The sequence below is a fragment of the Haliaeetus leucocephalus genome, unplaced genomic scaffold (genome assembly GCF_000737465.1).
Source record: "Haliaeetus leucocephalus isolate CR32 unplaced genomic scaffold, Haliaeetus_leucocephalus-4.0 Scaffold2, whole genome shotgun sequence".
NCBI classification, from domain to species: Eukaryota; Metazoa; Chordata; class Aves; order Accipitriformes; family Accipitridae; genus Haliaeetus; species Haliaeetus leucocephalus.
Genome location: NW_010972438.1, coordinates 1,852,989 through 1,879,431, shown reverse-complemented (window position 1 = coordinate 1,879,431; position 26,443 = coordinate 1,852,989).

The following is a 26,443-nucleotide window of genomic DNA, read 5'->3' as shown; positions in this document are numbered from 1 at the left end:
AATAATAATAATAATAAAGGATTTCTAATAAAATGTCCATAGAAATCAGCATGATCTGTGTCAAGCATTTCTTTTCTTTTTTTTTTTTAAGGGCCTTACCAGTAGGTATTTTTACATACAAATAGAAAACACAAATGACATTTAAGAAATTAATATCCTCCAATTCCTCAGAATTTCTGTGTTTTTTAAAGGAGATGGTAACACTTTTATTGTCAATCCTGAATTACGTTGTTTCACCTACATTAGTTGCGCACTGCATCTAGATTCACCAGCTGCCCACTGATAACTAGCCAAATAGCAAGGAGCGGTATAAACCATGGTATGAGAAAGGCAGTGAAATACAAAATGCCTACCCAAATTACATCTATTTATTCTCTGTAATCTTTGTGCCATGATCCAGAAGACTGATGATAATCCAGGAATAAATGTGTACCTTTTACACAACATTAACTTACTTTCTTCTAGCTTGTCAAACAGCTTTGGGATTTATTATGTGTTTATTGTATGCCTCACCAGTTTCTTTCCAACTGGGGGACTGCATATTTATTTTTACCTTCCACCTTTGAGCATTGAATTTGGTTTAGTGAATCATATTTGGTAATAGATTTTAGCACTACAAGACTGCAAATTTCACGTATTATTTGGAACAAAGGGACATGGGGGATCCAGGGGTGAAAATGCAAGGTAACCGAAAACTGCCACTGCAGGAAAAAGTTTTCCACTCTAGCAAGGATTAATATATTTTCACAGCATTCTATGCATCAAGGCTGTAAAACTGAAGTTCCAGGTGTCTGGAAGGCTGCTTGTTTACCAGAGTTCTCTGTTTCAAATCTTTAGACAATTTTTGGCTGTATACTTGTAGATAACTATTTTCTCATGTTTCATCTCAATAGTTTACTGAGTTATTAGAGTGGCTGAAATTATCACAAAAGTTAAACTAGATTATATTAATCAGTGGTTATAGAATAATTGATTTTTGATGAACTGTTAATGTACCAGGTGCTTGGGTTATTCTTCAGTACTTGCTGCTTTCCCAGTTAGTGCTGTCCATTGAACACGGTATGGCTTGAAAAGGAGCTGAGCCAGTTTCCATCTCAGCTCTGTAGCGCTGTTAATGGCTCTTTAAGTAAAATCTGTTCAATTTTTATTTAAAATGATTCCTGAATGGACACAGCTGGATTCTCCCTCACTGCACTGATACTCCTCTTCTGCAGCTGATTAAGTGCCCAGTGTTAATCCTGTGATTAGAGATATACTGCATAAATGTGTACCTGTTGTGCTTTGCAAGTGCAAACTCCACAGTGAGTTGTGGCGAAGAATTATTCTATGCATTTTTGGGTGGATAAAACTATGTACAGAGAAGTCGTGACTGCCCCAAAGGTCATACTGTGAATGAATGACAGACATTCTCTTTCTTGTTCAGAGTTGTGTTCTGATTAGTGGCATGATGGTTGGGCAAAAATAAACCGAAAAAGCACTTACGCTTTTAGTGATTCATTACAGTATAATTGGGCGCCTCCATTTGAATATCCAGACAAACAAACTTATATGTTTTGTGGCTACTTTTGTGACTGGAACAAAATTTTGCCATGTCTGTTTAAGGTTTTTTTTTTTTTTTGAACCAGCCATTTCCAAAAAAATTGGAAATATGGTGATAACCTGGAACAGGGATAGGACTGTTTAGGTCTATGGTATGTGTGCCATAGGAAAAGAATGTTGCTAGATACCTTCTAATTAGGCAAGTAGTCCTCCCCAGCTGGCCAAACCCTGCTGTACTTTTCTTACCTTGAGCACTTTTAACAGATTTGAGCTGTTCTAATTGCAAATAGGCATTGGTGGGATCCTGTTGGATGCTGTGCTGTGCTCCCATACCATTTATCTGCAATGTCACTCAAATGCATTTCTTCTGGAAAATTTGGGTGTCAGGTCATACAGACTCAGAAAGGAGTAGGACATACTTGAAGACTAACAATTAAGAAGCAGACATAATTGCTGTCAAAATTATTTAGTTCTGACAAGGTTAGATACCATTTTAATTTCTCAGTTATCAACACAACACATGCAGCAACAACAAATTCCTCTGGCAGTGGAAAAAAAATCTTGAAATTGTATCCACTAGTGAGCATAACTAGGGGTGGGGGGAGACCAATGAGTGGTGATATTATTTCTTTAAAGAGTTTTATAATCTCCTAATGAAAATCCTGCACAGAAAGTTGTCACACATTTCTTCTCTATAATTTGAGCCCATTGCCCTCCATGTGCTCCTGAGAAGGAGCTGTACCACATTTCATACCGCGGGAAAAGGGAGGCGTAACATAGGTTGCCAACAACAGCACATCCAACAGCCAGCTATATAGAAAGAAGAAACCGGAGATCTTCAGGGTGTTTTATTTTTCTTCTTAACTTTTATCCCTTTATTATAACTTGCTCTGTCCTTGCAAACCAGGGTTCAATACTGTCCTGTAACAAAACTGAGTAGCATACTCATTTGTATCAGAGAATCAAATGAGGCATTTCCCTTCCATAAGTTACTGTGAAGGCAGACATATGGCCTGGATTTAAGAGCTGGGTAAATTTCTGAAGTAAGTGTTAAACAGAAAATCAGTGTAATAAGTGTATCACTCTTTAATGCTAATACAGCTACAGCTACGGATTTTTTGCTCCTTTATGGGTTGTCATAAAGTGCAGTGATTGAATTATACTGTTTCCTATCACTTTTTCTTTAATTAATTCTGGATCAAATTCTGGTATATTTGTTAATTGTAGCAGCTTTCAGTTAAGGAAAGAGGTTGGGGAAATATTATTGTTAAAGCAATTTTGGATTAAAATGGGATTAATAACTATTGTGCGAGAAGAATATAATGTGCCTTTGTGCATCTCGGTGTCAAAATGTCGATCTCATTGTGCCATATTTCTTGGGGCAGTGTTTATTTACTGGCCATATCTAAATAAAGTCAGATTGAAGGCTTAAAATAAGTTGATTCTTCTTTTTGGATCTTTTAAAGATTCTGAATCACAGCTTGTAATTCTGCTACGTTCTCTGCCATGTTAAAGCACACCAGAGAACTGAAAGTGATTTTTAAAATTTACCATCTGAAAACAGTGCTCAGTCATTTTAAGATCTTGTAAAGCCACGCTGCTGCAGTTGTCTGTCTGGGCAGTGAAGTTCCCTTACAGTACTAATTAGCAGTATTAGCAGGGCTAATACGTGCCTTGAATGCCCCTCGATGAATGTCAGGGTTACTACTAGAGATTCAGCCCAGATCACTTAACTGGGAGCTAATCCTGGGTCATTCAGTCCTTTGGTCCATTTTCAGATCCAGCACACGGGTGTTGCACCACCAGGTGCAATAGGGCCCCTTACAGGGGTCTGTACCTAATTTATGGCAGGTTTTAGATTCAGTGATCCATGGCTGCTGAATTTCATGAAATAGTCTGCTGGACTTCACTGTAGGAACATCCAATCAACACTGAACACTGATTATGTAGAAGTTATTTACCAACATCTTCCTCAGTAGCTGGGAACAGAAAACTTTCCAAGTTGAAGTATTACTGGTTTGATACTTGCAATAGTCTTACAGGGAACTGGGCAGTCCTACAGTAAAATTGTAGACTTTGCCTCTTACCCATTGGTGCCACCCGCATTGCAGAGCGGTCACAGCGGAGTGTCTCACAGCTCCCTCCGCTACCACCTCCATCGTGCTGCCAAAGAGGACTTGTATTTGAGGCAGGTACGCCTGTCCTGTGGGGCTCAGCTGATCCCCCCGATTGCTTTTGCAGGAATCTGACAGCTTGGTGCAGTTCCGAAACCAGCAGTTACCAGCAAATTTATAAATGGAAAACAGCGTTTCAATGATGATGTCTCAACATGCATTGAAGAGAAGCAGTGTCCACCCTTGCCTCTCCCAAACTGATGGGACCACAGCAGTGGGCAGTTTCTAACATACAGCACGGAGGAGATGGAGATGCTTCTTGTCCGGTGAGAGCTGCCTGGCAGGGGTGCAGGAGAAGGCAGCTGGTTTGACTCAGACAACCTCCCAGCTGAAAAAAGTGCTTTTATGGCCACCTCGCCCAGGACGTTGAGCGGTGTCAGCCTCCCATGGAGCCAGTGGACTTCGAATGTTCTCAGCCCTTCTTGGGTATATTTAGCATGCAAGATCAGACACCATGCGGAGCAACTTTTAACTCAATAGAAAGCAAATAACTGATGCAAAGCCACTTTTATGGCCTCTGTTCTGATTTTTATAGCTCTCGTGTAGAACAATTGGATTAACCCAGTCACCCTGTGGTTGCTCCCTTTCCCTGCAAATAGAACCAAAGCAAAATCTTGTTATACCTTTAAGAACAGGATTTTTAGTTGCAGGTTCAAATATACGTAACTAATATTTATAGTCCTTTTTTAGTTTAGGTTTGTTTGTTAGTATGTTTATTTTTGAATTTGTTAGTCCTTAGGACTGTGTGAAGCCTCCTTTGGTTTCCTCACGTGTTTTGTGGGATAGTGATACGCAAAATGCCTCAATATCTCTTATGATTAATGCTCTGGAGGAACCTGTTAATGGTTATGGAATTATTACATGTTTGAAGGCTCTGACATAGCAGATAATTTTCCCCTACTTCCCATGCCCTGGCAGACACAAGATTTAGACTTGCTGACACTCCGCAAGAAAAGCTGTCCTTAGGAGGAGTCCCAGTGCTGGCCCGCAGAGCCGAGCCGTTGCGATGGTGGGGATAAGCTTAAATAACCTCTCTGGCCATGGCCAGCTTATCTAAATGAAAACCCAAGTTGCAAACCCTTTGGAGTCTTTCCCATCACTACTGCAACAGCCTGTATTTAAAAGAGAAAATTAAATGTTTCAGTTTTCAATTTAAAGAGGGTGCAGGTATTTCAGCTCCAAAAAATTACGTGACAGATTCTTAAAAAACGCTTCAGCGTCCAAAAATGACATATTGCAAAATTCCACGTTTTATTCAAAGGAAACCAAAACAATCAACCTCTTTCTGGTAGATAATGGTGGAAATATCAATAAAGGTGTTAATTCTCGGATCCCCATTTGCTCTGGAGATGCTCGCTGTTTTACTTTTTCACTGCAAACCTAGAGCAGCAGCACAGGGGAGTGCTGAATGGTCGGGTTAAGGCTGTTTTGGGAGACAACCAAACTCTGCTATTATGCACAATGCCGCTCGATTTAGCCATGTGTAACTCTTGATCCGATGCCCAGGGGAGCCGGCGGGAGCTCTGATGGACATCAGCTCGCCCTGCAGCCTCGCCAGTGGCCGCTGGCTGGATAATTTACCACAAACCTCCGCAAAGCGGGAGGTAGAGCCGCTGCGGCATCCGCGGAAGGTACCGGCATGTGGCGGGGGAGTCACCCCACGTACGCACAGATCATACTAGGAGAATAATTACAAGAGAATGTTTTTAACGTGAATCAAAGTTATGTTATTTTCAGACTTCTCTGGGGCATAAATTGGAAATCAAACACCCAACAAGTTTGTTAAATTCCTGCTGAAAGTCTCCAAGCTTAATTTAGTCAACATTCTGAATTAATTTTCCTATTAAGTGGATGCTTTCTTAAAATGTAGGGGGAAAATTTTTTCATTGGTAAGATTGTTCTGTGAACCGTTCCTAATGAGCTGCTGTGTCATTCCCTTATGTGTTCTATTTGTCTTGTTTAGATTGCTTCAGTTTTAAGTATTCCAGTCTTCTACTGCCTGTGAAGAGTTTGTTTTATCTGGGAGCTTCAAATAAATTTTAAAAGCTCTTAGAAAACAAAATGTTTTGTTTATTTATTTAAATTGGCTTTTTTTTGAGGTGAGTAGATATACAAACTATTTTAACTTCTTTTATCTATTAGTGTCAGGTTTCTAATCTGAATGCCATTGTCGATAGATGTCCTTTGTTCCCCAAAGCCTTTTCTTTCTTGTCCCTGAGAACGTACTTGAAGTCAGTAGGGGTTTCGGAGGCCTGGCTGCTCTAGGACCACTCGTGGGTCTGGCTGTAAGGTAGGACTTCAGACTTTACATCTGCAGAGCAGTATTCTTCCCTGGACAAAATAACCTGCTTCATCAGAGAATCCCCTTTGTTTTGAGCGTACAGTTCACTAGGGCTTCTGTCAGTGTAGCAATGACCTAAAATAATAATTTTCCTAATCAGTTTTATTATCTTGATGATATATAATTTTTTATCTCCTATTTAAATCTGGCCACAGGAAAAATAAAGTCCTGCTTATGTTGAAAACCTGTTTCTTTGATTATACTGACATAGCTAAAGCACTATAACCTCCATACTCTGTACACAACTGTGCTGGCATTAACGTGTGTTTCTGGATAACTGTTGCCACTCAGAAATGGAATAGCTATCGCATTGCTGTTGAAGGAACTGTTACGGATAAATAGTTGTCTGTAGTGTTATAAATGCATTAGATCTTTTTTTGTTTGTTTGTTTGTGTAGCTTTGTGTAGGTATATCAGTATAATTTTCAATTCCAGCTCAGGCCCTTCAGAACTTTTCCTGTTGATTGCAGAAGCAAGTGATTTATATGTAGCAAAGGCAGATCTTTATACCCTGTTCTGCAGCAGGTACCATGTGGTGACGAGTCCCACAGCATCACTGAAGCTCTGCACAGCAGCCTAGCAGTGGGTTATGGCATCTTTGCCTTGGATGGCAGCTCTAGATTCCTTTCACCACAGTAAAATGCTCATGTGGATATGAAAAATATTTATAACTTCTTGGAAACCATTTTTTGAGGTGCCTTTAAAAAAAGGAGGGATGAACATTGAGGGGGGGAAAAACAGTCTCAAGATAAAACAGAGGTATTTTAAAATGCTTCAGGCCAAAACAACGCTTTTATTTTCTGATCGGCTAATTCAAGGTGACTCCCAGGGCCTTGAACACCTTAAAACATTGCTGTGATTATGATTTTTTTTGGACAAGGATATTTCGTGAACATTTTGTGGGATTCACATAGCCAATTTATGTCTTAGGTGGTATATTGCAATTCATCCCCTTTTTGTTCAGCCCAGGGCATCTTTTTCCCATTTTGTGAGAAAAGATCAGATTCTTGTGCAGTGGTGTCATTGATTTTCACTGGATACTATAGCATCTCCCGTCTCTCTTTTAAACCACAGTTCTGGAGAAAACCACTGTTCTGCAGTTCATGCCCGTGGGTGCAGGCGGGGGCTCAGCACACTGCTCACCCCCCGGTGCCGGTGGGTGCCCTGGGTGGTGATGCCCAGGCTGGCTGGGGGACGACTGACAGCATATTTTCTCTCACTGAGATTCTCCTCTGCCTCCATAAATTTCGATTAGAGATTTTCAGCTTCCCAGTATATTCTAAGGAATTGAGTAAATTAGAAAAACTATTGAAGCAAGAGCTTTTCTCTCCCCTTGATCAGGTAATGCTATACTCTGTATTTAATTGAGGAAAGAAGAACTTTCACAACCCAGTGATTCCACTTTTTATTCTTTTTACACTATGAAGTATCATAATATTGTTTAATAGCGTCATACTTATATTTCACGGTCTAATCCACTTTTCTTTTCCATTCCCATTGTATTTTATATAGTTTGAAGTCTTAGAGTCTAGAGTATGTGCTCACGAGGCAGCCTTCTCCCCGCTCCTTGCGAATAAAGCAGCGTTCAGGCATTCATTAGGATTTTTCTTTTTTTTTTTTTTAACTGAAACAGTCCAAACTTTGTGCTGTAAAGAATTATAATGTCCTGTGCATAATGTACATTTTCTTTGCCTTTTCCATTATCTACTTCACAGCATACCACATTTGTCACCGGTTTTCTTTCCTTCTGGCTTAATGAGAATCTCAGGTTTTGGAATGTGCTGTTTCTGTCCTTTGTGTCTAATCTGTGCCCTCTATTTCTCTCCCCCTCTTGGAGATAAAACTGCATTTTGCTGCTGTTGCAGTTCCAGACGAATTTGATCAAGATAGAGGAACTGACTCATCACCTTTTCTTGAATCTTTAGGAACGGTACTGGCACACGTGTCCTGGAGGAGACGGGATCAGCGTCGTGCAGCGTCTGGTTGGATTGCTAAGAGAGAACAAGGGGCTCTATTGTTGTTTTCACCCACACTCTGCTGAGGCTCTTTTGGATTCTGATTCTCTTGATTTTATCTTCTGTAAACAGAGAGGGAAGAAAAAAGCTAAGCTGGTGACTCTGGGAAATTTTAGAAAGAGTACTTGAGAAGGAGAATGTCATGAAGTGTAATGCTTCCCCCAGCGTGTACCATGCATAATACACTGGTGTTGCTCTCTCAAGGGAATTGTCCTGGGACCTGTTTAATTTTCTGTCCCATGTAATGCTAGACCCCTTTATGTGAATTGCTATATGTACCACTTTTGTTCTGGCATAACAACAGGGCTCATAACTCCAGCTTAATAATTTGCCTCGTAATTCAACTGAGATCAATGATAGATTTCTAAAGGCCGTTCAGTCACAGTAGGGCAGGATGAAGTAGTGTTTAAATTGAGATGTTAACCTGTAGAAAGTGCTGCTTTAACAAGCAGGGCCACTTATTTAATCCAAATGCCATGGTTGTATACAAGATGTGGTGGCAAAGGTCAGCATGGATTGCAAGGGAATTGAATTTCTGCAGCGATTGTTTTTGCAGCAAGCCTTATCAAATAGGCTCTTTTTTATATGGTTGTAAACAACACATTCTCTTCTTATTTTCAGCATCAGCTCACCGGCTGTTATTTCCTTGGGGTCTCATTGGCCCTTTTCCTTGTGGTCATTACAGAAGTTTGGGAAGGGAAGAGCACAGAAAATTTTGTGCGCTGCTTTGGTCCAGCACCTCTTACGAATACGGAAAATTGCATCTTACCTAGGGCTCGCGGTGAAGCTTACCGTGGCGAAGAGGTGCGTTTGCTCTGGGGCGCATGCAGGTGTACCTCCTTGCACTGCAGATGAGAGGGCTTTCGAGTCCTTTCTGCGGCATTTCCCAGCAATGCGCCAGCCATCGGTTTGCTCTCACCCAGCGCCGTGTCTCTGGCCGTCCCAGCCCTGAGCGAGGTGAGGACCTTGCTGCTGCCCGGGTGCGGGTGGCCAGGAGGTTCCGGCCCCGTCCTCGTCTCATGCGCTAAACCCGTACCTACGCGGGCGTGCGCAGCTGATGCTTCTGCAGGCAAAATGTGTTAAAGTAGGCGGGTTTTGCGTGTGGACTTGTTAAATGCTTGTTTTGAGGTCGGGGAAGAGCGGTTGGGTTGGGTGGCAGAGAAGACGAGAAAGATCTGGGAGATTATCGTGACCTGACCTACCCGCGTACGTTGCAGTTGGGCAGAAATATGGGAAAGTCTTTTGCAGGCCTGTTCAGAATTGCCCTCGGAATTCAGAACCGGGACCTGAATTTGAATTTTTGCCCTTTCTTGTGCCAGAGGACACCAGAAAATTTTTAACGGGTTTGGATTCTGATCTTCCCAGCCTAACTGGTATGTTTAAATCCAAATAACTAGAAATCCATCTTTAATAGGTGGTCCGTAATTTCTTTTTTATCCCATGTACAGTTTGCTTTACTGCTCCTCACAATAGTTATTGTGCCTATACTGCCACGACACTTGGTTTATGTCTTTTTTCTATATTCCCTTAAGCCTCGTCTCTGCTCTTCTATTTTTATAAATTACTGAAATGATAGTTTTTATATCCAGTGCTGCACTTTGGCAAGGCGGGCTGGTGGAGTTTTTAAGCATGATGATATTTTTCTGTGGAGGTTCAGTCTCCTATGTTTTAATTAATGCTCAGGCCAGCTAAGCATTTTGTTGTTTTTTTTTTCCTGGAAAACAGCATTTGTTCTAGCAGTGCTGATCTGTGCAGCACTGTTGCTATGCAGCAAGCTCAACTTCAGATTTTTTCAGATTTTGTTTTGAGCAAACTCCCCCAAATCCAAAGATTTTTCTTTTGTTTGTTTTGCTTTACTGGGTCAATGTTTAAGACTGCAATCTGTGCTATTGCAAGATAATTTAAAAAATGATGCTTCCCACCCATTGCAAAGAATCCAGCAAAATAAAGTGTCTATGCAGAGGGGAACTTTGAAAGGAAAAGGAAAAGCTGTTGTGTTATGCAAAAGAATTTTCTTGTTTCTTTCAACTATGTCTCTTGAGATTATAATTCTTTGACTCTATATTTATCATTCAAGCTAGTGGAAGATATGATTCCTTCACTTCAGTTTGTCACATAGGTAAATACTATTTTTATTTTTTTTAAAGCAAAATGAGGATGCAGAGTAAATGTAACAGTCCTCTGAGAGTAAAATGGATACTGTAAAATGCATGCATAGTTTTCTCACGTTCATAATATTGCTATTAACATTATTTTTGAATTTCTGAATTCTGTTTTTTTTTATTTAATAGTAACTTTTCTGTTTGAACAGATGGAGTTGTATAATGTAAAGGCAATCAATTCTCATACAAAGAATGATAAATGAAGAACAGGCAGAAACTGTAAGCGTTTTACATCTGTAAGGAGTTTTAACATATTATTTCATGTTACAATGAAGTTTCTTCTAATGAATAATTGCTAACTTATCGCAGGTTTTGGCAAAACTAAACTGTTTTCCTTCCTTTCTTCTCTGGTAGGTAGAGAAATATTGCCTTTTAGTTTTGATCTGTCCTTCTATAATCCACCAAATCACACTTTTGATTTGTGTTTTTAATGAAATAGAAACAGATTAAGTGACATGGTGGAGATAGAGATGTTGCGCATCAAATCATACTATCACAAATTGGTATAAAAATTCACAAGAATGGGAATTTACATTTACATGTAGTGGGAGAGAGCTCCTTTGAGTTTCAGGGTTTAAATTTGATCATGAAAGGGGATGGAAAGAGTCAGAAAGAAAGAGGAGAGTCAGAAGAATATTGGGATTGCAATTTTAGTTATTATCTATTTAAATCTGCAGCCAGGTTCTCCTGAAGGAAAGAGAGCAGGCAGCTCTGGCTGAGCCTGTACAGAAACCCTCTTCCTCTTCCTCCTCCTCCTCCTCCCTCTGCCCTTTCTCCCGTCATGAGAACAAGTTCTCTAGCAATTTATTGTCAGCATCCAGGGAATTTTTACAGGTCATGTCGGGACATGTTTCCTTAAGCAGCTCCTTGAAGGAGAAGAGCAAGGTCCCTAGCCTGAAGAGAGCACATTCTGATTTTACCGGCAATGTGATAAGATGGGAGGTGACAACTGGGCTTTGGGGACTGGGTGCAGCGAAGAGGGTCAGGTCTGGTCTGAGTCACGATCTTTCTTTCCGAAATCGGAAAGCAAATCATTTACTTTACTCAAGCAATCAACAGGGCAAATGTAATTAACTTTACCTGAATATTAATGTTAGTTTATTCTACTTGTAGGAGGGAACAGTATTTGAAGGAAATTTCCTGCTGAGGTTAGAACAAATGTGAGCTCTGTGTGTGTGTGTGTGTGCACATGCAACGTTTAACTAACTCCGGCACAGCAAAACCCAAAACAAACAGCCTGGAGGCTTTAATCTAAATGCCATTTATGCTAGTAGTGTAATCCAAAGCTAGTAAATATATTCACCATAAAGGTCTGCACCTAGGAAGCCCAAGCTGATCTGAAGTTTTGCTATGAACTTTTGACTCACCTTTGCAAAAATATTACCTGTGTACAGTTGACCATGTTTTGCACTTGATATCTGAAATTCAAAATTCATACCTGGCTTCAGTGCAGAACAATGTGAAAAGGTGATGAAGATTTCAGCGGCGTTATTCAGACTGTCTTGTTCAAAACGTGTGGAGACTACAACTTCTGGCAATCTAAATCAAAAGCTATGTCCCAATGCCCTATTAATAAGACATTTTCCACTGCCAACTATTTCCATTGAGTTTGTTTTGTTGAGGCTGAGAAGTTAGAATTGGAAGTCACACCTAATTTTCCCCATTTTCTTAAGTAACTAAGGAGATATTTTATATATGATTCTTAGCATCACATTTTTGGTCACAGCTCGACCTCCTCAGGGTTCAGAGCCTTTGATGTTGTTACATATTGTACATTTCACAGATCCTTTGTCTTAGAGGAGAATTTCTGCCTGACAGACACACGCACACACACACTCACATATATGTGTTGTCAAAACATTATGTGCCAGCCTAAATTATTTGGTAGCAATAGGAAAAACACCTGCTTCCTGAGAACATTCCTTCCTTTCAATTATCCACAAGAATTTTTTTGGAGATGTATTATTTAAAATGGTAATGACAACCTGATGTAAAAAATAGGTTATTTGTGATTCTTCTTGTTCCACTACTTGACATTAGGGTACATTGTTCTGAGTCCCATTTCATTATGTGCAAATGGCTTTCAGAAGGTGAAGTAAACATATCCTATTCTTTATCCATTACATCCGTGTCGTCTATGATATGCAAAACCTTTTAGGACTTACTGTGCAGCAAATGTTGCTTTTTAATTATAAATACATATAAAATATGCAAAAAGATAAAGTCGACATGAGCAAAGAGCAGGAACATGAGATATGGGTCTTGAAACCATTGTGCTTTTAAGCGGGGTGGTAATTTTTGAAAATGAATGATAATATTTGGAGGTGCATTTTAAATAGCTTGAAAACTTTGGGACTTCAGATTGTTAGCACTGTTCTTAAAAGTTACTTTTCTGTATGGCTGTCTAAATAGTATGTAATATTTATATTTGTCATATGTGTCTGTCTAATTAGATACATAACTTCTTTAGATACATAACTATCATATGCAAAGCATTTTAAGATTCTTACTTGTAGGTTTTAATAGTAGTTGCTTCTTAGGGGTATTTTTGAGATGAGAATACCGATCCCTTTTACAATATTACAATCTATGTAAACTGGAATACATAAATAGGGGCACGCTTTTCCTCTTCTTACACATCTTTGCAAATATAATCCCAGGAGGGCAGAAGCGTGAATTAGCCAAGGGGCTTTTTTCTATCGTCTGAGTTGGGGCACGTCAGATAGAGGGCTTCTGCCAAAATAATAATGATTAGCTGGTATGAAGGGTGGGAATAGGGTGGAGATGCTCAGGAACAAGCCCGAGGGAGGAGGACCCGTCCGTCAGGCTGGGAGTGACCAGGGGCAGGACACGGAGGAGCCGTCGGGGTGGGGAGCGGAGCTTCCCAGACGTGGTTTTGGTGGCCGGGTCCCACAGACGGATGATGGCCTTATCTCGGGGCAGTCGGGAACTGGGCAGGTCGACGGGAGAAAAACTGCGGCTGAGCTCTGCCAGGAAAAACGATACCAGGGAGGGATCAGGCTTCTGCCTTCTGCTGTCACCCTCAGCTCAGTTGTGTCAGGCCAGGGGTTTGTGGGAACAGCTGGATTGTGGGAAGCTTCAGATGTTTTAAGACATTTCCATTTACTTGTTTCTTTACAGGACACCTCGCCAGACCAAATGACATTCAATTAATTCTGGAGTTTTCCTTGTCCAGAACGAAAGCAGTTGCAAAGCAGAGCTTGCATGAAGAGAGGGGATGGAAGCAGCTCCTGCTTGCTAGTGGGAATGTAGATGTTTTTATGACATCTGGTGGTCATAAAATCACTACTACTGTAAGTGAAAATGGCAGTTCAAAACCTTCTGGAGAAAATTCTTCCTTTCAAGACAGACATACACACATATATATGTATATGCACCCTACATATATACACACACACACATATGTTTGTTGTATTGGACTTCTATGTTCCCTACCATCTGTTGCTTTAGGCCTTTTGCATATTTATTATATGGAGTTAAAGATGATCATATTTTTCAGAAAAAAAAGCTATAAAATATTAAAGATGGGGAAGAAAGGAATCTTTATTTAGCCAGGAAATTTAATTGAAGTTAGTGTAAAATATGTTGGCATAATGATTCCATAATTTGGCCCATGTTAAACAACACTTGAGATTACACCACATATTTTCACCTACAGCTTTCACTGCATTCAGCCCAATAGCACCAGTCATATTGCTCCTGTGCCTTTGTATTCATTATTCTAAGAGTTTTAAACCAACCAAAAGGGATTTTGAATGTATGCTGCAGGCATTGGGAGGGGGATATGGCAGGATTTATTTGTTTTATTACTGGCCCTAGGAAATACATGCTTATTACTGCACAGTATGATGTTGTGTAACAGTAGCATTGGATATGGGGTGAATTACTGAGTTGGCTGTTGTAATTAGAAAGATAGCTTGTAAGGTTTCATCCAGGCTAAAATAAATGGAGATACTGCTATTGCCTTTAGTTGGCTTGGATTGGGCCTGTGGTATATCGTGCTTTTTACAAAATACCTACTACAAATCTAGAGACTTTGTAATACTCATCAGCTTTTTTTAGACAAATGATATTGTTGGCTCTTGCCTGACCTAAATTATTACGAGAGTAAGAAATGCAAAAAACCAAGTTAAATTCCTCTTTAGCAGAAATTTCAGGCAATGGACACTTTTCCATGAATATTTCATACAAAGATATAAATAATTCCGTTGGATTTTGAAGATCAGAAAGTGACTACTTGGATGATGTAGTGCGTTTATGTAAGCCTTATCGCTTTGTGCATGCTGTAAGAGACATATTCATTCATGGAATTCAAGTCATGTGTGGGTAAATTTGACATTTTTCCTAAATTTCTTTTAAATAGCTATTTGTTTTGATTGCTTAAGACTGGAATAGACAAATATAGCACCATCATTCACCTCCACTGTTACCTGAGAGCTGCACACACTGAAATGTTTTTCACAAAGCTTTTGCATTTTAAGAATGTTTTATTCATTTTCTAATACTAGTGCTGAATCTATTGTGCTCATAAAATACATGTTTGTTAGATTACTGAAGTGTAGGTCTCTCCGAACCTTCATTCAAATATAAAAATCAGCTTCACTTGATTGAATTTGCCTCCTCCTGAACTGATTTTTAAGGGTTTTTTCTGTAAATGGTGGTAATCTCTTCATATTAACCAGGGGAAAAAAATAAGAACTACGATTGTTTTTTCTTTGTGTCACAGTCCCTGCAATTTAGGCAGAGAATTCTGTTATCCATCTAATAAAAAAGTAGATTTCTTTATCATGAAGAAAAAACTTGAAAAGGTGCTTAGTTTCACCATAAAACACTATCCAAGAAGACAACCCTAGTACCTGAAATTTTTTTATTGGAGGAAAGAACTCCTGATTCTTGAGATGCTACATGCCGTAAGTGTAACTGTTAGTTACAGCCCTTTCTGCATGCCCAGTTCCTCCCTGAATTCTTTTCCAAGAATCACATTTACACCAGCTTCCTCTGCTTCTCATGTCTCTTCCTCCTCTCTCCCGTTTGAAGGACGGACTGTCTGGCAAAGAAACAAAAGAAAATCATAAAAACATCTAAAGAGCTTGTTCCTTAAATCCCACAGAAAACAACTGCGAGCCGCACATCAAAGAGCACAAACAAAATATTGCCATATCAGAGTCTCCTGTGCATCAGGAGTTTTTTACTGTGCAATACGCTTATCCTGCAAATACCGAAACGCCTCTCAGACAACAAGCAGAACAACTCTCTACCTGTCAGTGTGCCCTCCTACTCAGACATCTGAGAGCAAAGTAGACCTCATGGCATCCTCCGAGGTGCACACCGACACCGCGGCTCACGTGGGGACTGGTGGCCCCTTGACGACTCCAGGCAGGTCCTACGTGAGCATCCCCTGCTCTCCCCGCGGAAGGACCAGCCGTTGCTTGGGGATCCAGGTCCCAGCTCATTACAGCTTTGTGAGTCCTGTCGGACCTGCCAAAAGCAAGCCCGGGAGCAGGAACAGTGGTTTTCTTAAGGTACCACATGGTCTCAGAGAGACAGGATACAAACCCACCTGGCTTTACACAGAAGGGAAGGTTGCAGCGTGTCCCATGGCAAGGGTTCGTTCCTGGGGTGACAGCCCCCAGCCCGCAGAGCTGCTGGGGTCTGTAACCAACAGAGCAGGGACCTCGGGTCCCTCAGGTCAACAGGGGTCTTACTCAGCAGGTTCTGCTTTTAATCTTCATCCGCACTGTAAGTTATTAAAGTCATCTCATTGAAAATACTAGCAATTGAAGACTTATAGACGTAGTTTAAGTCTTCTGTCTTCTTTCTGATATGTTATTTGTTCCAATCACATCCTGCTTTTCTATGCTTAATTTTTCAGAAATTGCAATGGTCATTCAGTTAGCTCCCCCCCGCCCCCGGCTTAGATTTTTGCCTCTGTTTTACCATGGTAAAACTAGGATTCTTTATAATATTTCCAAGCTGCATTTCACTACAATTTTTCACAATTTATATGATCTCTTTTGTAATGCCAAATGTGCTACTAGTACATGATAAATCTGTACAGCAACGAAGAACTTTTCTGTTTCTCTTCTCTTTACAGTTAGTCTTATAGTATGACAGAAAATGTTACTTGCATACTGATTTGATAGATACCACAAAACAAGGACAAGGGAAAATGAGTTAGCAAGGCAAGCAAATTTACCAGGCCAGAGTCAAGAAGATAATTTTAATGAAACAAAATTCAAATAGGTGGGAAAGTACGTAAGGTAGCAATAAAATATGCCATGAGATGTTTGGATGAAACGCTGAGATCAGGTGGAAAGAATCCATCCACCCAGGTTAGAGTCCAGAGAAGCTACTGCCAGGTTGTCCCAAAGTGACAAGAAGAAAGCAGGAAAGCTGATACGCTGGAAACACTATCCCCTTTGATTAAAATTTTTTTGATTTATTGCTGTTGTCATGCACGCGTCTCCCCCAACTCTTTTGCAGCTGGTATGTAATTGCATTGCTGTGGAATTTGCCCAAATTTCATTCTTTCAAAGTTTTTCTGCTTTACGTTTGGTCAACATTTAGAGCTTTGCAAAGCGGTTCCTTATAGACATGGATTTCTTCAAAGATGAGAATCTGCTTCATCGAACATTAAATAGCACGCAGGCTAACAAGCTGCCAGCGCGTGGTAGAGCTTTCTGCCATGGTTTGGCTGAAACACAAGGCTGAAAGGTCTGAATAAGGTTGGGGCTAAACCACAGTGGACATCTCCTGGACCTTACTTAGGAAGTACAGGGAGAGATAAATAAAACGGAGCTAAAAGGACCTTCCCAAATTCGTAATACGAAAGATTGGCATTATGTCTAAGGATGCCTGCATACAAGTAAATTGGATTAGCAAGATGCGACATTGCTTTCACCATGAAAGTATCCTATCTCAAATTATTTTAAGATACTTTCAAAACAGAGTGGAATTAAAATATTGGTTTTAAACTATCCAGGGAAAAGGTGCTGGGCTTCTTGCACAATCATTTTTATTGCTTTTTATAGTCTTTCTCCACCCTCAGTCATTTAGCAGTTCCATTTCCTGAAATACCAGCGGTAACTCTCTCCAGTCTTTGCCTGCACGGATACTCGCTGTGATAAGATCTTTTCATTCCTCAAAATAACTCCAGTAAAACCCTTCATCACTTTCTCACTATTTTGGTACAAATGTAGTCTAAACTGTATTTTTTAGACAGTATATTAGCTGTTAGCCATAGCTGCAGACATTCGTCCATCTCCCAGCGCCTACATCACTTGCTGTGAGTTTTGCAGCCTGAGAGGTTTTTAATTTACCATAGTATTTCATATTCCATACTTTATGTTTTGTACCTTGACATTTAACTGTTATTGACCCCTGGTGGCATAAGGCTTCAAATGGCAGGAGAAACTTAATGAAGCACTTTACATGTCAGTCATAAAATGAGGAAGCATGTTTGACTGCTGCTGTTCTGAATCTGGACTTATTTTCATTTATATCTCTCATAGCCAAAGGTAACATCGCAATGGATTTTTTTCTTGCTTTTATAAATTGAATAGCCAGTTTTCTTCTAGGTTCCCTCAGGAACCTGTGAGTGAAATTGTTTCCTGTCCTGCAACATACTTCAGAAACTTTCCATTCCCGAATTGAGGTGAGTGTTTTTGTTTCTTTATTGTTGCTTTTTCTGAAAGTAATACGTTCCATTTCTGGTCATTTCAAAGCACTTTGATTTGTATCAAGTTTGAATTTTAACTTTTTTCTTTACTTTTCAAAATGAAAAGCATTTTTCAGCTTTGTCAGTTCAGGAAGTTTTTTATATCAGCCTTTTCACATAAACAGTATTAGTTTGGGCATATCGTATTTTTAAATAAGAATATTTGGTAGAAAAAGTTGCAGCCGTTTCTTGTACTTAAATTTTCCCTGATATGTGAGGGCCATAGCGTATTCATCTGTGAGGCTATTTTCCTTTGAATCTTAAACCTTTCCAGCTAATTTTGATATCTAAAATTAGTTTCAAATTGTCTTTGCACCCTTATTTTTCCCTTTTGTCTGTTCCAGCTTCTCCTGTCTTTCGTTTCTGGGCATTTTCTGGATTTACCTCTTGTCCTGTGAAATCTGCTGGGCCAGACACAAGCTGGAAGTGCACCTAAGCACCTTTCCTACTTCTGGGTTCTTCAATATACAACTGGAGCCAGCTGGTGAAGCACACATTGCTTAGCTCTTTTAATAACATCTTAATAACTCCAACCTATTTGTAAGGGCAATTGTGGTGTACTCGCTGCTATGAGTAAATCTGGTGCTTTTGATAACGACCATGAAATCTTTGAGGTAAATAATGTAAGGCACAGTAGTCAACAGTTCTGGTTTTGCAGCTTTATAACTGGAAATTATTTCTTTGGAGGTTTTATTTGTTTTTAATTAAAAGTTGTGTGTTTCTTACCTGTATATACTCAAGAATCGCTTTTGATATAGGCAATTAAGGAGATTAATCTTTAACAGCTGCATAAGAAATTTCCAGAGAGAATGTGACTATGAAAGAGTTAACTGTAATGATTTCAGCACCCCAGACTTCTTGCCCTGTCTCCTGCAGAGACCATGCATTACCTTCTGCAAAGTGCATCACATGCGGCAGCACTCTGAGAGCCCCAGTCACAGGGGACTGCTGGGGAAACTGGTACTACAGACGGTGGTTAGGGCTGTAAGGGAACAGTCCGCTGTCACTATGAGGTGGGGGTGTTGCATGGGATGATGCTGTGGTTTGTATTTTCTGGAAATGCTTTGTATTCACAACGTGAATTTGCCTCATTTTCCGTAGCCTGCCTCAGTGCTTAGCTCGGTCGTCCTTGTTTTGCCTTTCATTTCCTCTTCCCAGTATGCTATCTGGCATTTTACTGAATGTCATTTTTTATCCCATTTCATTCTTTCAACTTCAGACAATTGGGTTCTGCTCGTGCTTTTTCAGCGTGAGGCCACCCTGGGTTTTACCAGTATACTGAATAATGGATTGGGTTTAATCTTGACCAAAAGTCTGTTTTGGCTTTTTTTGTCTTTTTTTATTGTTTTGTTTTCTGAAGCATGCAATGGGATCTTTTAAATCATCCCTTCTAGTGTTTTTCTGTGTATCAAAGTATCAAAAACTTGTCTACGGCTTTCCCTGGTCTTCTTACCACTTCTCCTCAGTCTTCTGGGTTCTCACCTATTCCAGAAGGTTTTAAAGCCAATTACTAATGGCTCTTAAGTTCACCAGGATGAATTTTACTACGCCCTGATGAGTTGAATGCTTTTGATTTCCCTAAGTGTTCTTTGACCTGTATTTTTTTTCCCTAGACCTTTCTCTGCTGATGCTAACACCGTGGATACCTCATGTCCAAGGACAGAGGCAAGTCGGGCACCGACATCATCTTTACTCTTTGTGTTTTCTTTGCATTATTTGCTCTCTTTTCTTGTTGAGGATTTAAAACATCCTCCATCTTCCATGTGTAATGGGCTGGCAGAGCCTTTGCTTGCCCTACCTCCTTTGGCTCTTTAGCCCTTTTGATTTTCCTCTCTATATACCAGAGGAAAACTGTCAAGGTTCAGAAGCCTTTTTAATGACTTTTTGAAGCAACCCCCTTAAAAAAGAAAAGTTAATCACTCCCAACTGCCAATACACTGCACTTTAATAGCTGTCAGAGGAGTTCTTTTCCTGACCTGGAGGAACTGTTCTTTCTCTCCGTGTCAGTATTTTTTTCCATAAAATTGCCCTGTTATGAAGAGAATCATCCATGATACAGTTTGTGTGGGTCTTCAGTGACACAATATTTCAGTGCTGTTCTTTCTCGGAAATACACATTAAACTTTCAGAAAGTACAGAGTAAAGAGCATTTCCCTCTCCCTTCAAAAAAGAAGAAAAAAAGAAGAAATTGTTCAAAATTTGGAGCACAGCCTCTGCCAAGTAATTCTTGTAATTTAAAAACAAACAAACAAACAAAAGTGAATTTTTCAGGCTTTGAGTTCTACACAAAAGAAGAAATATCTGGGGTTCATTTCAGAATTTCAGAAGTCATCATCATTTCTTCTTCCAGTGAGGGTGCACACTGAAACCTAATGCCTGGTTCCATTTGTGTGTGTTTGGAAGTGTCCCAGGGGCTGTCCGCTTCTGCTGAGGAAGCTGGAAACCCATGTGCTCATCATTTAACGCGGCTGAGCTGCATGTGTCATTTGCCCCATCATATTTCAGGTACGTATTATGTGCTACATGAAACTACTAAACTCTGCACTACTAAAACTATGTTGTTTTAAAGCTACAAATTGCCACAGACATTACCTTGCCTCTCTTACTGAGAGCGAGCTGGATGTGCGGAGAGGGTACAGCAGCGAGGCCAGCTAAGCTGCCTGTGGCTTTTGTCAGTTTATTATACTTTAACACAAGAGCTCAAAGCTACAAAGCACAAACACTTCCCCTACCTAAAACTTTGTAAATATTCAGAAGTATGCTAATCTAGATATTTACATGCTGCTGCTTTGATTGTTTTCCATTTTTTTTCTAATACACAGAGCTCCATTAAAAGATTGGCAAACTATTAAACTGCTCAAAGAAATTACCAGTTTTCCCTGCTCTCAATCATCTGTTAATTCTTTTCCTTTTGAGAAGTGCAAAATTTTCTCCTCTACCTGCCAGGCTCTGTGTAATTAACGCTGTCTTCCTGTTCTCCCAGCTCCTACACCTATTCCTTCCCATCTCTCCATGACACCGTTTCCTTTGCAAGTTTGAAGAAACCGATTATTCTGCTAAAAAGGCAAAAAATTTCAAACTATTTTTCATGTGAGAGCAGAAACATCAGCTGCAGTTTTGCTTGAAAACTGCTGCATAATTTTCTGAGAATGGATTTAAACTCGCGGATTCCGGATCTCTCTGGAGCTAGACCCTGCTCCAGCCCCTTTGGGGTCTGCAAAGGGGAATGTGGCACCAGCCCGGTCTCTGGAGCTGGGGACGGTGCCCACCTCCCCGCTGCTCTCCCAAAGGATGCAGCTCACATTCCTCTCTATCCACGAAACTGCACGTCCTGGAAAAGGAGGGTGGAAGAGGAAAGCATTCCTGGTCTTGCTGATGCGGAATGGGAGCGTGCAAGGGAGTGGAAGGGACACTTCACAGGTGATTTTTGAGTTTCGTTGTGGATCTCCCTGCTGCCATGCAGTCAGCAAGGGACCTGACACCTTCTCCCAGAAAATTTAGGGGAACACCGTAACTGGTATCTTCATGCGCACAGACGCATATCCAACACGGTTAAAAACCTGCCTTAAATCAGTAATGAAACAAGCTTGATATTCAAAATCTAAAATGAAAGTGTACATCTACATTGTAAGAGAAATCTTTCTGCCATCACTCAAGTAAAATTCCTTGCAGGATTTGGTGAAAACATTTGCATTACAGAACCAAATTTCAGCCAGCATCTAACTGAGTTTCTCTACAAATTATCACAAGGCTTTTTTTCTTACCCACCGCCCCTCAGAGACAAACCAAATGTTAAAAAGGCTAATCTGTAGGTAGGTAATACAACATTCCTTACACTTAAATACCATGTCTGTGCAGAATAATTAACTGTGATTCTTGTTTTAATAACAGGATGAGTGCACTTTAAGAAAAGGTAATGCCAGTGGTGGTCGAAGCATACCAATCTTAGCTAAAAAATATGTCTTTTGGCTAAAAGCTACTGTCTGCCTGATGGGAGGTTACTGGTTCAATTGGTTTGGATATTTTTTAAGTGAATCCTCTTTTCCTGGGGTTTAAATAGGGTTGAGATGTACCCTAACTTTTAAGAACTGGTGAATATAACATGGTATTGAAAATATAACAGCCTATTGAGAAGGGAGTTACTTTGCTGTATTCTTCAGGTTTTTTACACTTCTTGCAAGTTTATAAATGTAAACCAAACATCCAGTCTTTTAGATTTTGCGGCCAGTTGCCATGGTTGTGCCTCTTTTGCATTTTTGTTGTAGGATTGTGCCAGGGAAAGCCGCCACTGTAGAAGCAAGGAGGTTAGTTGCAACTTTTGGGGCTGCACTGTCTCATGGCCCCAGCAACGTCTCCCTTCTAGGAACTTGCTCATTTTAACCTTCCTGGCCCAGCTTTCTGCCATTATGTAGCAAGAGGATTTCTAAATTAGCTTTTGCATTTTTTCACAATCGTAGACTGTTTCAGTTGTGTAGGATTTCACTTGGCTACAAAATAATGTGAGTTGATGTCAAAATCTCTTACAGACCCGAGCTGCATAATACAGTAAAAAAAGGGTGGGGGAAGTAGTTCAACTGCTCATCTTAGAATTAGCAAATAGTGGTGCCTTGAGCCTCGATACAGAAACTGGGGAAAAAGTAAATCCCTGCCTCAGATGCCCTTACTAAACACATTGGTTCTCTCCCACCAAGCCAGTGCATCAGCTAAGGAAACGCTTTATCAGGGAGCAGGAGGCATCAATGTACCACAGCATTAATGTGGGAAGAACACTGCCAATGTATATTGCGGTTTGGAATAAAACTTGCAGAAGCTGAGTGATGAGGGGTAATAGAAATTCTTTTTTTACAATATTTATATGAAATTACTATTGTCCAAGGGGTCAGGGAGCTGAAGTTTGGAGTTTGTTTCAGCTTTAGGCAGCTGAAAGTGTTTCTATTTTTTTTTATTTTTAAGATGCCCATAAAAAAATGAATGTCTTTTTTTTATTTTTAATATGGATGTTAAAGATTTAGAGCAGAGAACCTGTTTCTTTATGAATATCACAGGAAAGAGCTACTTTGGCACTCTGTCTTACACAAAACCCGAAGGCCATTCATTCATCTACCTCATCGATGCCGAAGGCGGGGGGTGTCTGCAGCCATTTTATAGCTGTCACTCCCCAGTGGGATGGAACAGGAAAATCTGTTGGCAAAAGCAGACTTTTCCTTATGTTTTCTGGTTTTCCAATATGTTGTCTGAGTACTTCCAAGTAAAACACTTCTAGATGTGTCTGCCAGCAAGCAACAGAAATGAAGTCTGATTTCTTTTTTACATGACGATCTTATGCCATGGTGGGGGAGAAGGCAACCCCCAAACTCAAAGTTAGAATCGGTAACTCAAGCAAGAAGTTTTCATTGACAGTAAAGAAGTATTGCTGTTAAAGGCTAGTTGCATAACGTGCATCACTCCCGTGTATAATCTGACTGACTCACCTGGAGGTATCTGGCTGGATACCTGTGTTTGGGGATGCTGGACCCTACATGCTGGGCCTGGGGTAAGTACCCAGAACTCGCGATGTTGGGGCCATTTCTCCTTTCCCATGGCTGGAAGAAGGGTGTGATTACGGTGTAGCAGGGTACAGCCATTTGGCCAACCTGTGTGGTTTTTCATGGCCTTAGTGGAGGTCAAAAGTTTGATGGACATTTTACAGTGCATAAGGAACAAGGAAGCAGTTTGTTCCATATTTGCAGATAATTAAAACTCATTTTAAAGTCTGTCCCTATTCTAAATTGTATTAATTACTCTGCAGCTAATCCTATGCAATCTGTGGGCCCTTAAAAAAAACAAAACCCAAGCTTTAAATGGATAGAACCTAATTTCACAATGAATATTCCTCAAATTAGTCTCTCGTGCCTACAAAACAAAAACAATTTGAAAGTTCCTACAGCCAGGAAACTGCCAGCTTGCCATGTGGGTTTGCTGGGTGAATGGCGAGTGATTTGGTTGTCCTAAACATATTGGGAACACTTTCCTGCATTGGTTCCTTGATTTGTACTATTAATAAACATAATTCTTGCTGATGTGAGCAAAAATAATAATAAAAGCAAATAAAGTGATGTCTTATTCAAGTTATATTGGCTAGACTCCGCACAGGATTAGCTGTGAGGGTGCGTGCAGCAAAATCCTTCTCTGCGTCAGCACTGGGGTGGTGTTAGGGAAGAGATGGGAATTCTGGTCTTGGCACATTTACATGGTATTGTACGAGATCCACCATTCGTGGACAATCAAGATACCCTTGATATAGCACAGCGAACAGCTGGCAACACTGGCAACCGTAAGGGGTTCGAGGGTATACCAAGCGCTGCAAATGCTTCTGTGATCCTTATGGTCACACTTACTGCTTGCATTGGCCAGGAGCCCCTTGGAAAGGGGTACCTGCCTGGATTTCAAACCCTGCCTTCACTGGAAGTGTAACTACTGCCGCAGAGATGGGGCCGAGGAGGTCTGCGAGTTACTCGCGTGCCAGCAGTCTCTGGTTGGCAAGTCCTGCTCCCTCCCCTGAGTGAATTATTAGGCAACCATATCTTGGAAAAAAGGGTTACTGACTCCCTTGCTAGAAAAAGGGGAGAGGGAGAGGAAGGGAATCTGCCAGATATTTTTTTTGTTATTGTTTTCTATTGGTTCTGCTTTCCTGGAGAGCATTATTAATAACCCTTTGTCAGGATGCCAGGGATCTGTCATTCTAAATGCAGCATAATTAAGTAGGCAGTATCTGCAGAAGTGTACAGACATTAAAACTGCTTAAATGAAAGAAAGCTATAGAGCAAAATTTTGGAAGGGCACTGGGGAATTTTATTTTCTAAGTGGGTAAAAGGCCAAAGGCCTTGAACTGTAAATATGGCTACAAGATCTCATAGGACAGGACGTACTTCTTAAGTACTTTTGCTTTTTATTGCATCCACTGAATAATACTGGTAGCCCATCACCTTGAGATTTTGTTCAGTCCCAATTTAATGCCAACTAGAAATAATAAAAGGGGAAACAAACAGATTGGAGTTTGATGAGGAGGAAAAAAGTAATTATATGGACAGCTTTGATTGATAAATGCAACATCAAGGTAGCAGAAGTTCTGCTTCTCGTTAATACAACATTTAATATCATCTGTTAGCCATAAACTAATTATTGAGCTGCCTTTGCCAATGCAGTCCATTATTTTCTTTTGTTTTGCACTAGTTGTGTTTGAACTTGACATACAAATATAAGTACAGATTACCTGCTTTTTTCAGATTCTTATCCTACTGCAAAGCAAAAGCAAACGAAGACACACACAAGCGAAAAGAGTAAGACTTTAGTAAGAGTACGGCAAGCCATTCTGTCCTCAAAAAGCCTGGTAGCTGATTAGTATTGATTAGGTCAAGGTGACCTATTCTAATACAATACAGTTCTTACGATCTCGAATTCAAAACAGCTGTAGTAAATAAGATTAATAGAACCAATTTGCTAGTCCCAAGTAACATTGTAATATAGCTTCATATGACTGGGTTCACATTGGAAAATAAATTAATAGCCAGTAAAACACAATGGAAGCGTGGATATGAATTTCCAGAGCAGTATACAGCCATTAAGTCCCTTATTAATGTGAAGCGCACGAACCAGATTATCAGCTGATATGAAGTGACATGGTTCTACAATATTTAAGGAGCTGTCACAGACTTTTTTCCCCAAAGTTCAGCGTGTCCCAAGTGCTCTTTTACTTCTGTTTTCTGCATTTGTGGTTCAGTTTGCCTTTGGTCAACTACTGCACAGCAGTTAGCTTGAGTGGGTCACCTAAACATACTTAAAACCAGCAGATATAAAATTAAAATCTTTCTGTTAATTCTCTGGAGAGAAGAAAGACAAAATGGTAGGCTAATGCTATGTTGTGATCTATTTCCAGCATCTGATAGATAAACATAACAGGATAGGTTTTCATTCTGGTTAATCTGAATAAAATACATACCTTACGGTGCTCTCATGCTTTAGTTGTTAATATAGCCCCATTTGGCAAAAAAAAGGCAGTCTCTGTCTTCTTAGAATCAGCCTATCTTTTAATCTCATGAAACTTGCTCTCATTTCCCCCCCATTTTACACCTATTTCCTTCATTCCACCAGATTTCAACACCTCTCCAGATGTTTATTGCATCTAGAATGATGCGCACAGCTCGCCAAGCAACAAATTACGTTCTCTAGAAAAAAAAAAATCTACTTATGTCTAATTAACTTCACTACAGCATGTTCGACATTATGGGAAGGTAACCTGCTGAGTCCAGGGCAGAACTGTGCCAGATTGAAACTCTCCCAAATGACTACTATTGATGAATAAACAAAGAGGGTCGGCCGAGGTGATGGTAAACAGTATATCTTAATGCATGCACTGCTTGTATAAACAGCGTATTAGCTGTTGAGTGTTCATTCTGCTTATCTGCAGACCATTAAAATTACCCTGGTATTTAAAAC